The sequence below is a fragment of the Thamnophis sirtalis genome, unplaced genomic scaffold, assembly GCF_051295495.1.
Source record: "Thamnophis sirtalis isolate CommonGarterSnake01/CBP01778 unplaced genomic scaffold, rThaSir2_p1.2 scaffold_8, whole genome shotgun sequence".
NCBI lineage: Eukaryota > Metazoa > Chordata > Lepidosauria > Squamata > Natricidae > Thamnophis > Thamnophis sirtalis.
In genome coordinates, this window is record NW_028261388.1 from 19,361,122 (window position 1) to 19,374,125 (window position 13,004).

Here is a 13,004-nt window from a genome sequence, read left to right on the forward strand (position 1 = left end):
GGTCTTCTAATCCAACCCATTGCTTAAAGTTCAAAATCACATGGTTTCCATTATGTTACATTTTGTCATTCACCCCTCTGTCCAGGAAGCTACTTTTAATATTAGAATTTTCCCCCTAATGGTTAGGTTATTGTACTTATTGTTACTCAAGAAATTATAGTTAAACATGGCTAAGCATGATATCTAAATCCAGTTAATAATTACCGTATCTTGGAAATAGAGAAAAATAATGTGGTAATGAATGTGGGGAAAATGGCAGTATAAAGCCTAATTTGATGAAAGAAAAGAAACAGAGAAGTACTTTCAGCTGCCTTTACTGCTGTTTTGAGAAACTACAGAAAAGAGGTATGTTTTGATTAACTTAGAAGCAATAGAGCCTCTGGGATTGATTGTGGCTATCGCTGACTTTTTCTCAGTGATTTCAAAACTATATATTGCTTAAAAACAATTCCTCCCTTCAAGAATAAAAATTTCCTTGCCTTTATGATTAATTCACCATAAAGTTGACTGGTTAGCAAAAAGGGTGAGGTTACAAGGAGAAAAATGAACCAAATACATTTCCATCTCACATTCAGACTTCGTAGTCACTTTTCCTTCTCTGTTTAATGTTTGCAAAGCAACAAGCAAAACTGGAACCAGCAAAGTGTCCAATTAGTGGCTGTGTATTTTGGTGCACCAGCTGCTTGGCAAAAAATTTTTTGCAATGCCTGAATGGGGAGAAAAATCTATTAGGTTTATCAGAATCTTGGCAGATCTTAATAGATGGCTTAGTGAGCTACACAAAGCTGCACAAAGCTGCACACAGCTTATATAGAGTGACCCCCCCACAAAAAAAAAGTGGTGGATCCCCACTATATCAGAAGCAGTAAAAGTAATTTATCCTCTGAGAGAAAGTTACTTGTTCATATTATCTATAATATTATCTAATTGCAAATATACCTTTCTTTATTTTGATTTTTGAATGTTGAATAAATACTGACGGTGGAGTATCTATCAAAGAAAAGTAATAGTTTTTAGCATCCAATGACATGGTGAAACCTGCATGGTGAAATTGTTGGGGTTCACTGAACCGAGGCTATTCCAGGGTATCTCCCCCCCCCCAATTGTGGGGACCGTGGGCTTAGCTTTAAATCCCATGAATGTGATATTTCATTTGTAGTCTGGAGTAGAACAATTCATCTTTCCATTTTAGTAATTTGACTCAGAACCGATAAGAATTCTGTGTCTAGCATCATCACGGCGTAATATGTGTGAACCTTACAATGGTTTCAATTTCATTGTTTGTAAGGTATGAAAAAAAGTTATTAGGGTACACATTCAGAAAGGCTTATAGCATATGTGTGCTATTAATTGCCTGTTTCTACTTCCACAGTTTTAGCAAGGTCATTTTTCAGAATTATCTTTTGGGATCTAAAGCTTAACACGTTTACAATGGCAATTAGCTGGAGTCTTCTCAGTTATGAGAAACAGGATTAGAAATTTGCCAAGATCTGAGATATGTGGACTTGAAAACTGGCATTCCTCCCCATTTTTTTTAAAGATATATACCAGTTAATTTTGGCTACTGCATGAATTTAGCAGGAGGAAAGTTTAGGCTTCAAGACTTAGATTTACCCTAAAAAATACGTAGATTTTTGTTTTCATGACAATTCATATTATGGATGTTAATTTCAATTTGTTTATACGGAAATAATGCTGTTTATCAAGTATCCTCAAGGCAGTTATCAGATTCTGTAGTTAACATAGCTGCATGCAGTTTTGTTATTTCTTCTCCATAGAAAACTAGTAGTTTACACAGCTTCTCTGCTTGTATCTACACATTGTCCTAGATATGTTAGACAAGAGCAAGATTCTTGACTAGGCAAGGTTAACATGAAATTGATGTTTTGTTTGGCCACAACATGATATGCGAACACAGCAATCCTATTTTGTTAATCTGGATTTAGGCATAAGCGTGTTGCATGAAGGCAAAATGATTTTGAGTTCCCTGAGATAAGCTTAGTTGTTTAACTACTACATCATGCTGGCTTTCATTATGATAGGACTGGAAGACTAAACTATATCCCTGTTAAACAGTATGCTATCTTTTTTCTTCTTTTTCAGTAGGCATTTCCCATAAGGTTTAACACAAGACACCGAATTGATATGCTTTAATCTCACTATGGTTTCCTACCGGATATTAGAAACTGCATGAATGAATAAGTATTGTATCTCCTGTGCCTCATTTTCCATTTTTCTTCCACAACAGAGTTTTGATATTTCATTATGTTGTTTTTGGAAGAAAGTGTCTATTTTTAATTTTTATTCCCCCCCTCCCCCTCAGCTTTCATTCTCTTGAAATTCATTTTATTTATCTTAAAGGGAATGATTTCAGTAATGCAGTTTTGCCTGTATTGTAATCCATCAAAATACTGATATAGCATCAGTATGGGAGATATTCTGTTGAAAGTCATATCTGTTAAGAAAATTTCAATAATGTTTGGGTTCAGACAAGACTTTGGGTAAAATTATATTCTGTTAATTTCAGAGAGATCTCTATGAACCGAAATGAGAAATCTTGTCATCTTGACTCCCTAAACTAAAAAAGGTTTGCTTTTTAAAAAAAAAACCCTGACATATTTATTCCTCATGAGAATCTGAACTAATACCACAATGCCAGTTATACAAAGAAAAAAATTAATGAAAAGAATGGATTAATGAAAAGAATTAAGGTTCGCCCCAATTATAGAAATGAAGCAAACCAAAATGTAACTCCAGTATAAAGGTAAAGGTTCCCCTCGCACATATGTGCTAGTCATTCCTGACTCTAGGGGGCAGTGCTCATCCCCGTTTCAAAACCGAAGAGCCAGCGCTGTCCAAAGACGTCTCCGTGGTCATGTGGCTGGCATGACTAAATGCCAAAAGTGCACGGAACACTGTTACCTTCCCACCAAAGGTGGTCCTTATTTTTCTACTTGCATTTTTACATGCTTTCAAACTGCTAGGTTGGCAGAAGCTGGGATGGGAACTCACTCCAATACGCAGTGCTAGGGATTCAAACCGCTGAACTGCCGACCTTTCTGATTGACAAGCTCAGTGTCTTAGTCACTGAGCCATCGTGTCCCTATAACTCCAGTATAGTAAATAGGAAAACAGAGGTGTAAATAATTTTTATGCTTTCTTTCTCTTTCCATAATATTCAATTTTTGTTATTCATTTTCTTTTTAGATTAACCGCTGCTGAAGCCTTTTGTGTGAGTGCTAAATGTAGCACTTTAGAATTTGCAGAATCTATTCAGTTTTTACTTGAAGCCTTCAGCTTCAGATGGGATAGTGATGAAAGGGACGAAGTTAGAACCAGGAGACTATGTATCCTAGTCATGCCTTGGGCACAAAGACAACTGGATGATTCCTTCTTTTTCACCCCCAGGAAGAACAAGGCAATCACTTCAGAAATGTTGACAAGAAAACTGCAGGGACTTGTGCAAGCAGTCAGCGAGAATCAAGAAGGACTCCAAAGCATAAATTGCACTGGATTCCAATGAGTTGGGTTGAATATGTTAACTAAAATAGTGCTTGGACATATACTGTATAATATCAGAGTTTAACTCAGGAGTGTCAAATGCAAGTGCCATGGGGCCACCCTGGAAACAGCGAAGGACCGTGGTGCCTCTGCCAGCAAAAACAGAGCTTGGGAGGGCTGCACAGAGCTCCATTTTTACCTGGCAGAGAGTTGCAGAAGGCCGTCACAGTTGAAAACAGAGCTCGGGCACCTCTTTTCGCTGGCAGAGCACTCTGATCACCACTGTGCCCCCAACACGAATCATATTGAGCAGGCCATGCCCAGCTTAGCCATGCCTAACCACTACCACCCCCACCCTCCCGAGGTCAAATATAACCCTGATGCAGCCCTCAATGAAATCAAGTTTGACACCCCGGGTTTAACTGAATTTAGAATTATTCAACAATAAGCATTTGTTGTTGTTGTCTTAATTTTGGCAGAATAATTACAGATCAGCAACACTACAAATAAAATTTACTGATGTAGAGAGTAATATTGGTTTAAAATGAAAACACAAATCTATTTAAGATGACACATCAGGACAGTGAAGCAAATATCCCTTAAAAAAACCTAAAGTCACTAAGGCTAAAATGATAATTCAATTATAACGTAAGTCTTTTACCACTACATTGCAAACAAGTGTTATTTGCAGATGTATTTAGTTTATTGGTTAAAACCTGCATATCTCCCTCATAGGAAGTGTGTGTACAGATAAAATGCTATTCTTTGACTTTTTGTCAAATAGCAGAATGGCTGGCATGTTCCTAACTATCTCACTTTTGCATATGGGTGTATCCAAGGATGGGTAGTTAAAGTTTAGGATGCTACACTCTTGTGGAAATCCATTGTGTTCCAACAACAGAGGATCCGGGTATTTCTATCAAGCCTTAGTGGGATTTCTACACTCAGATTCTAGTCTTAGAAATGCATGGATGGGGCAACAAAAGTTTACTTCCTAAATATATTCCTACATTGTTAATAGTGCAATACCATGCGGAAAGGGGTTTCCCTTTTTATATTTTTGAAACATAAGAGTATAGTATTCTGTGGATTTAGAAATTATTCATGAAACATGTTAGGTAAGCTCCCCGTTGGGAGAGCGAGTACGTTCAGCGAAGCATGGTGAGAGTTGTGTTGGAGAACACACAAACCAGCATACAGAGACACTGCAGTTTAAATAGGCTTTTACTTTCATGGAAATAGAGGTATCAGAGTCCATCAAACAGTCCAAGTCATACAGGGATAATTTAGTCAGTCATCAATGTCTTTCACTTAAGGGATAGTCCAGTTACATAATCCAAAATCATATAATCAGTCCAGTACACAAAGTTTGCTAATAGTTGCAAAACTTACAATAGCTCATGGCACTCAGATCAGATCAGTCCAGCATCTAATGAAAGAGAGAGAGCTAACAGTCATTCTGGCTCCCTCTTATGGCCGATTGAGGAAAACAGCACCCAATCACATTTTACAGTATGCTTTAAAGAAACAGGTATAGCATTGTTACATGGTTTATATATTGCCAACCCAACCGTTAGAATTACATTCCTAACAAAACATGTACACCAAAGTTGGTAGAAATCTTATAGACCATCTTAAATGTATATGTTGAGAAGTTTTGGAAATTTGCAGATTTTCACACAGCCAAAGCTTATGCATATTTACTCAACAATAGGTTTTCTTATAGCTTCTCCCAACCTGGTGCTCTCAAGATGTGTTTAATTGACCAAATCCTTAGGGCATCAAAATTGGCATCTTTAATGTGTTTTATTTCCAAGTGAAATAGCCAAGGAATTGCAGGTTCAAAGTGAAAGTACTAGTACAATTTTTTCTATTCTTTGCATTACTAACAAGTTTTATGTTTTTTTTTATTTTACTTTGCGTACATTAGACTGGGATAACTCCCTTTTCATATATATTTGCTTATTCAAATTTAGTTTTAATTTCCCTTGCCATGAACACCTTGTAACAATCAAGTCAATTGTTTTATAGCTGATATGGAATTCTGTCATTGTACCTGACCTATTTTGTAGAATACTGGAAGTTGACAAGTGGGAGATCACAGCAGTAGATAATAAACAGCAACTAATTCTTCTGCTAATTTTAGAATGAGCACATTAATTTTGATATTATAAAGTTCAGAATTAAGAATGATGGGTAGAAAATGCACACCATTTTCATGCATGTGAACCAGTTTAATGACAGGCTGCTAAATTTAGTTATAAATCAGACTTTGACTTTTTTTATACAGCTGTTGCAGTTTGTGATGCATTAAACATTGGTTCTAAAATATAAACTGTATTGATATAAATGTACTATTCTTAATAACATGTATTTCATTTAGTTAACCTATAAAACAGCTGCACTATAATCTTAACACCTTTTTTCTCTGAAGCTTACTTTCTTAAAGCCATTACTCATCTTTCTTTTGTAACTTTGTGTATGTGGGAGGGAAAGGAAGTGTGTGTGTGTGTGTGTGTGTGTGGAGAAAGAGAGGGGGGAGGGAGAGAGAGGGGGGAGAGGGAGAGAGAGGGGGAGAGAGAGAATGCTTAGATAATTAAGTCAGTAAAATTGATCAACTATAAAGGGGAATAAAGTGGCGACAACAGAGTTCCTTAATGGCTTGATGCCTGACAAGGCTTTTGTATTGGACAAAAACTACTTTTATATATCAATTTATTTGCAGGCTCTAATATTTACTTCATGTCTCCCAGTGTATTTGCATGCCTGGTGGATCTGAATCTACCAGCTACAATAAGACAACTCACTATATTCTGATAAAGGGCTTTACCATGTTGGGAGGATGGTGGTAAGATAGGAAGATGCAGAAGATTGTAGATTTAAGGAAAAACCAGTGCTTTTTTTCCTGCCCCTTTTCTATCTTACCTTTTCATGTTTTAGTTGATATAACTCGACTCACAGCAAGGAGTGGGGAAACCTAACACAAGCCGAGTCCTAGTGCCTTCACTGTGAAATTGAAGGAATTGTCACTGAAGATTAAGCATCCTATGTTTTTATTAGTTATTATGCTCATGTCTTGTGACCTTGACTTGGCAATATTGGGCTGAATGTATCAAATATTCTGTTGCCTAGTTTGCTTTTTATGGTTATGTGTCGTGAATTTTTATAATTATAGGTTCACATAAAGAGCTTGATTTATATGATTCTTGCTAATACAGCCAATTGAACTAAATTGGGGGAAATAAGCATTTATAGACTTTTAAGCATTGACCAGGATCTATTTTTTATAAATAATAAATAATTAAGTAAATAATTTAAATAATGCTTATTTAGAGTATCTATAGCCTCTCCACGATCCAGGTCCTCTAAAATAAGAGATTGTATCTTGTGGCAAGCTACAATCCCTAAATCCAAATAAAAGAATACAACCAAGTTGTCAGGTGCTACTTCATTTAATAATCAGGAAAGAAACCACTCAACTCCATTTGTTTGAAATTAAGTGTACTTTTACTAATTACAAACAAATAGTAGCGAAGCAAAGCTGAATCTGGTTAATTAGGCGCGAAAGCAAAGAATATCATGTATAGTTCAATCTCCTCCCCTTGGCACCCCAGTCTATAGTCCAATTATAATTCACCCAACTGTTAGGTGGGAGATAACTTCAAAAAACATCACCAGGATGGAATGCTGGATAGTTAACCTTGGCGGGAAACTCCCTTCCTCCACATGTGCTGATCAGGCCAGCATCTAGAATCTTCCTCCAGCACATAATGATTCCCTTCCCAAATACCATGCCCCCCCCTCCCCGTTTCAATGGCAGCCGAAGGAGCAGCAAAGCAGAGGCTGACACAAGTAAAACAATAATATAATTTAAAATACATATGATAAAAAACCTTGACAAAGGAACACTTAAGGGTCAAAAGACACAGTCAAAGTGAGGATGCTAATTTTCAAATGTAACAATGATTAAAGATGCAAGATTTTGACTGGCACCAAAAGACGGGTAATGTTGATGCTACTATGGCTTCCATGGAAGGGAAGTCCAAGCCCAGGTTACACAGATTCCCTTCGATATTCCAATATATTATACCTGTTTCATCAATGAGTATTGAAGGATCCCCAGGCCACCAAGTTCTTAATGTTGCATCAAGTGCATATTCAAAGAACATGTCAGAGTTTGTTGCAGAAAAATCAAATCCAGAAGGCACACAGAGATAACTGATTCAGCTGGATTCATTAACTTCTTTATATACATAATAACAAATGAATAAATGTACAATACCAATAGTAGACTCTTTCAACATGGCAGAAGTTCCAACCAGAACCCAAGCAGGAGAGAACAGTTTCATCTCAAAGTTCAGAGCAAGATCAGTTTCAGTTTCACTTCTCAACACAGACTTCGATCTGTTTAAGCTCCTATTGGCTGACTTAGTTGCTATGCCTATTCATTGGCTGACCTTGTTACCATGTCTCTCCCAGTCATGAATATTCTAACAGAATATGTGATCAGGAAGTACAGAGAATAATATGTGATCAGGAAGTGCAAGAACTATTACCAAGGCAAAAAGAGTGGAAACTATAAATCATTGGAAGCAAGATAATATTTGGAAATGGCTCAGGCAAATTACTTCCCTAATTCACTGAGTATAAGAAGGAGGGGAGTAAAGCACACCAGACTTGCAAGATTCTATTATTATAGCCTATTTCAATGATGTTTATTTCTGATGTTCCTATGAAGTTGATTTTCTGATGTGGTATACCTAGTGGGGATGGCAGGATTTTAAGGACTTTTTGTCAGGGTTCCAAGAAATAGACCCATAGCAAGCAAAACTCCAAGGCAGGTAGATTCCTCAAGGAATAGCTTTATTGGATATATCATATTGTCACAGATCTGGTGTAAACCGATTCTGAAGGTTTCCAGAGTTTTCACCTAATTAAAAGTCAAAGTTTTCCCTCAAGCCCCAAACAATCAGTTACAATCAAGGCACTGTCTGGTTGCCCATTGACATCACTCCTCCTTCCTCTGGCCAGATATGAAAATGTCCTTGGATCTCAAGAGAAAGTATTTTATTTTGGCAACAAAACCACAGATAGCTCTAGTGTCGCCCCCCCCCCCTATTTCTCAGCTCCAGTATAGCAACACTGAAGCTACAAGATGGCTTCAGGGTTGACACTTTTGTTACTCAAAATATTGGTAGACAACCAATGAAATCCATTTAGATTGATGTTGCATAGTTTCTGGAAGGTGTTCTGGTCAACAGCCTTATTGCCATGTTCTGTACTAATTATAATTTCCAGGTTCTTCAAGGACGTACATAATTAGAGGCTTTACCAAAGAGCTTACTGAGGCTAGGCGTTCTCTATCCATACAGAGTTGGAATTGCTAGACCAAACAAAGCAGACTGATGCACTCTAAGCCACCAATGCTACTAAATCTCAAATCACAGAGAAGAATGCAGAAATATCCACAAACACCATGTCTCCTTACCTCAAAGGAAAGTGCTATCCAGGCAGTAGTGGGTTCCGGATCCCATTGCAACCGGTACAGTGCAACGGGGCGCAGCGCATGAGTACTTACTGTCTGTGACATTCCACGATGCCTCCACGATGCTCCAGCTGCTCGGCAGAGTGTCTCACAGGCACTGTATGCTCCGTGCATGTGCTGTATTCGAGCCCTGAACAGCTCAAATACAGGTAAGGACAGCGGGCGGGCAGGTGGGCCCTCCGGAGCACTGTACCTGAACGATACCCGGTGGTCCCAGCAGGCACCAGTACCAGGGCATACCAGTCGTAACCCACCACTGTATCCAGGACTGAAGGCTTACCAGGTCCCACTTCCATGAGATGCCAGTCCCACCTTGCCTTTGTCTTGAGCATGATTCAGCTTCAGTTTATCGTCATTACCATCCTATTACAATTTCCAGACCTTGGTCCAATACCTTCATTGTCTCCCTTGATTTTGGGGAATGTGTGTCATCGACAGTCCAACAAATCAACAGTTTAATCGGTTGGGCACATAATACACTGTAACTGGAAAAGAGGCATTTCACTCTCAGAGTTGTGATAACACGTTGTCTCAGAGCAAAAGACCTTTCTCCTTCATAAGATGGCCATAGAATACATTGGAGGATTTGTCAGTTGCTCTTACAACAATTCAGTGGAGCTGTGTGCTTTTCCGGTGGCATTTACTCTTGAGATGGTTCCTAAAAAGAGTCAGCATAGCTTTTTCTGTTTGTATCCCCCTTCCCTGGTTGAGTTGTGAGCCGCCCTGAGTCCCCTTCGGGGGGAAAGGGCGGCATATAAATAAAATCAACATTCAACATTCAACATTCATTATTTCAATGCCTTAGCATTTGACTTTTACTAGATGAACTAGCATCTGGAAAAATAGATATTACTTTAGATTACATATTACAGATGTTGAAGAATTTTGTCCAGTCCTCTTTCTTAAACCAAATAAGCTAATTTGTGTTCCTCGACAAATACAAAGATTGGGACACAGTTACCCTTTGATCCCAAATATTTCTGGTTTTGCAATAACTTTCTTGCTCACAGAATATAAAATTAGATTTACAGAAATTCAAATTTTTGTGCCTCTTTTTGAGATTACAGAATAGTGACACCAATTAATTGAACAGGTTTATGACTGACCCCATGCAAAACTAAAAATGACTAGATAAAACTGATATATAATTCTAGTTTGTAGTGAGTTTTCATATGCCTGTAAAGAGAGGGGGAGATAAATAATCTTGGACATGAGAAAAATTGAATTCCACAAAGGAAGTACTTTTATCAGACTAATTACAACATTTCAAGTGGCCTAGAATATATCATAACACCCACATGCCAGATGTATACCATCCAAGAATGCTTTTATTTATATCCACATATTAATATATCTGCATCTATGCCTTTTGAATAGAAAGAGTTTGATTCAAAATGCTGATTTAACTTCCTCTATGTATGTTCTAATAGCAATAACACTTACAATTCTGTACCACCCTATAGTGCTTTACAATACTCTTTGGGTTTACAATATCAGCATATTTCCCCCAACAATCTGAGTTCTCATTCTACCAACCTCAGAAAGATGGCAAATTGAATCAATCTTCAACTCATCAGGGTGGAACTCATGGCTGTGGGTAGAGTTAACCTGCACTACTGCATTCTAACCACTGCACCACCACAACTCCTAATAGCTTAGGATGAAACATTCAATGGTGAGAGAGTAATGTTATCCTTCTACCTTCTTTTACCTAAATGACCGGGGTTAAATTACTATATTTTGAACATATTATTTAAAGACTGAATTCTCTTTAGAAGTCTTTAATCGTGTCTTTTTATGTATGCTGAGGGCCTATGCACCAAAGACAAATTCCTTGTGTGTCCTATCACACTTGGCCAATAAATAATTCTATTCTATTCGTGCTGGAAAAGATAAAAGGAAAAAAGAAGCATAGGACAACCAATAATAGGATAGATGAACTTAATTACAATGGTAATGGTGCACCATTGGAAGTCGTGAAAGGTTCAGTTGGGGACAAATCATCCTTGACAAGGTCTATCCGTGTGGTCTCTGAGAGTCAGCACTGACTTGATGGCACTTCATCAATTAAAAAAAAGCCCACACTCCTTCTTGAATTAAAATTCCATGAACGTTATATCCAATAATCCAAAGAAGTACTATATTTTAATTCTGAATCATTTTATAAAACATACTATATTTTCTTTTTTTTTCCAGAAATTTTTTTTTATTCTCTTACATACCATTTTAAGTATACATTCACATAATTCTTCTTTACATTTATCATTCTTATATATTTATTATTTCATTTAATAGGTTATAATATACAGTTTGGGTTGCTTTGTTTACCATCCCTTCCTCCTGTTGTCATTTAAATATGTTTTATTTCATTTTCATTTCATACGGTCACATATATACTGTGCATAACCGGGGCCATATAACCACTTCAACCCTCCATACACCCTTACTTTCACCCCCCTCCAACTTTCCTTTCTCCCCTCCAACATTCCCCTCTAACCTACTTCCCTTCCCCCTCTATCACTCCTCTCTCCCAATACACTCCCTCCCTTCCATCTCACCCTCCCTCCGATCCTCTCTCCACCCTCTCTACCCCTCTTTCTTCTTTCCTTCTACTCCTCCCTTCGGTGTATTTCTACTATCTATCAATATATTCAGCTTCCTATTTTTACACTAGAATTAGCAACGCAACAGTATACAAGTGCAACTCCTGTTGTAACACCACCTTATTTTCCCTTTCTTTTCTTTTCTATTTTCTAATATTGAGTTTTCTCTATTAAAGCAAGGAATAATCCCTGCTGCCATATCCTAGTTTTTAATTATTCAAACGAAAAGAAAGATGAGACTTGGCAAAGAATCAATATATCATCGCAGTTCTGGGCAATCTGATTTTTATGAATAGTTATTTAGTTTAGCACTTAAGATTTAACTGCAGGATCATCAGTAATTTAACAGAAAAAATCTGCATTGAAAAGTGTTCAGATAAGGTAGCATTACGTCAGGGGTGTCAAGATGAAGGCCCACAGGCCACATCCGGCCTGCAATGTGGTTAGATCTGGCCCATCGGCCTGCCCTCGAAATAGCGAAGGACCGGCCTCTAGCACCTCAGCCCCAATTCAGCTGGGCACTGAACCACAACTTGGTGGTGGCCTTCCAGGCAAGAATGCAGTCAGCCTTAGATACACAGGGCCACCCTGGAGCTAGCAAGGGGATACCCCTGCCCTGCGCCCTGGGCATGTGCTGGAGACAATGGATTCCCCAGCCCCGCCTGAACCACCACAGGCGCCCCTGATGTGAGTGACATCGAGCTGGCCACGTCCACCCCACCCACATCCACCCAATTGGCTGTGACTACCAGGCCACACCCACCCATCCTCCCAAGGTCAACCACAACCCTGATACAGCCCTCAATGAAATCGAGTTGAACACCCCTGCATTAGGTGATAGAATTGAAAAGAAAAACAGCATGATAAAGATGAAAATAGCAAGATATAAATAAATAAAATTTTGTTGGCCTTCTATGGCTGCAGTGCACCTAATGTACAGTATATTAGCACAAAGACTTTGTGGGCAAATTTTTACCAGTCAAACAAACGAAAAGTTGTAGCCCACTAAAGTACTAAAAACTTAAGAAAAATTCAGCACCCTGGAGAAGGACTAATTTTCCACCTCAGCATTGGGTATAACAAATTAAAAGCTGAAGACTTCTTTGAATTTCACTACGTTAGGTATTTTATGTGCACTTGCAATTTTCCAGTAGTGACCTCAGTCAATTTAGTCAATCTTTTCTTTTCAATTAAATTAGCCTCTATCTTGAATAATGACCAGAGTGCTGCTGCTTTTAATTCTAACGTATTCGTTTTGCATTTGTCTTTTATCACATTTGATGTTTAGTATATCTGGAAGATTTTTCAGATAATGGATGCTTGTTTGTATTTTGAACACATGCCTGTTGTATTGA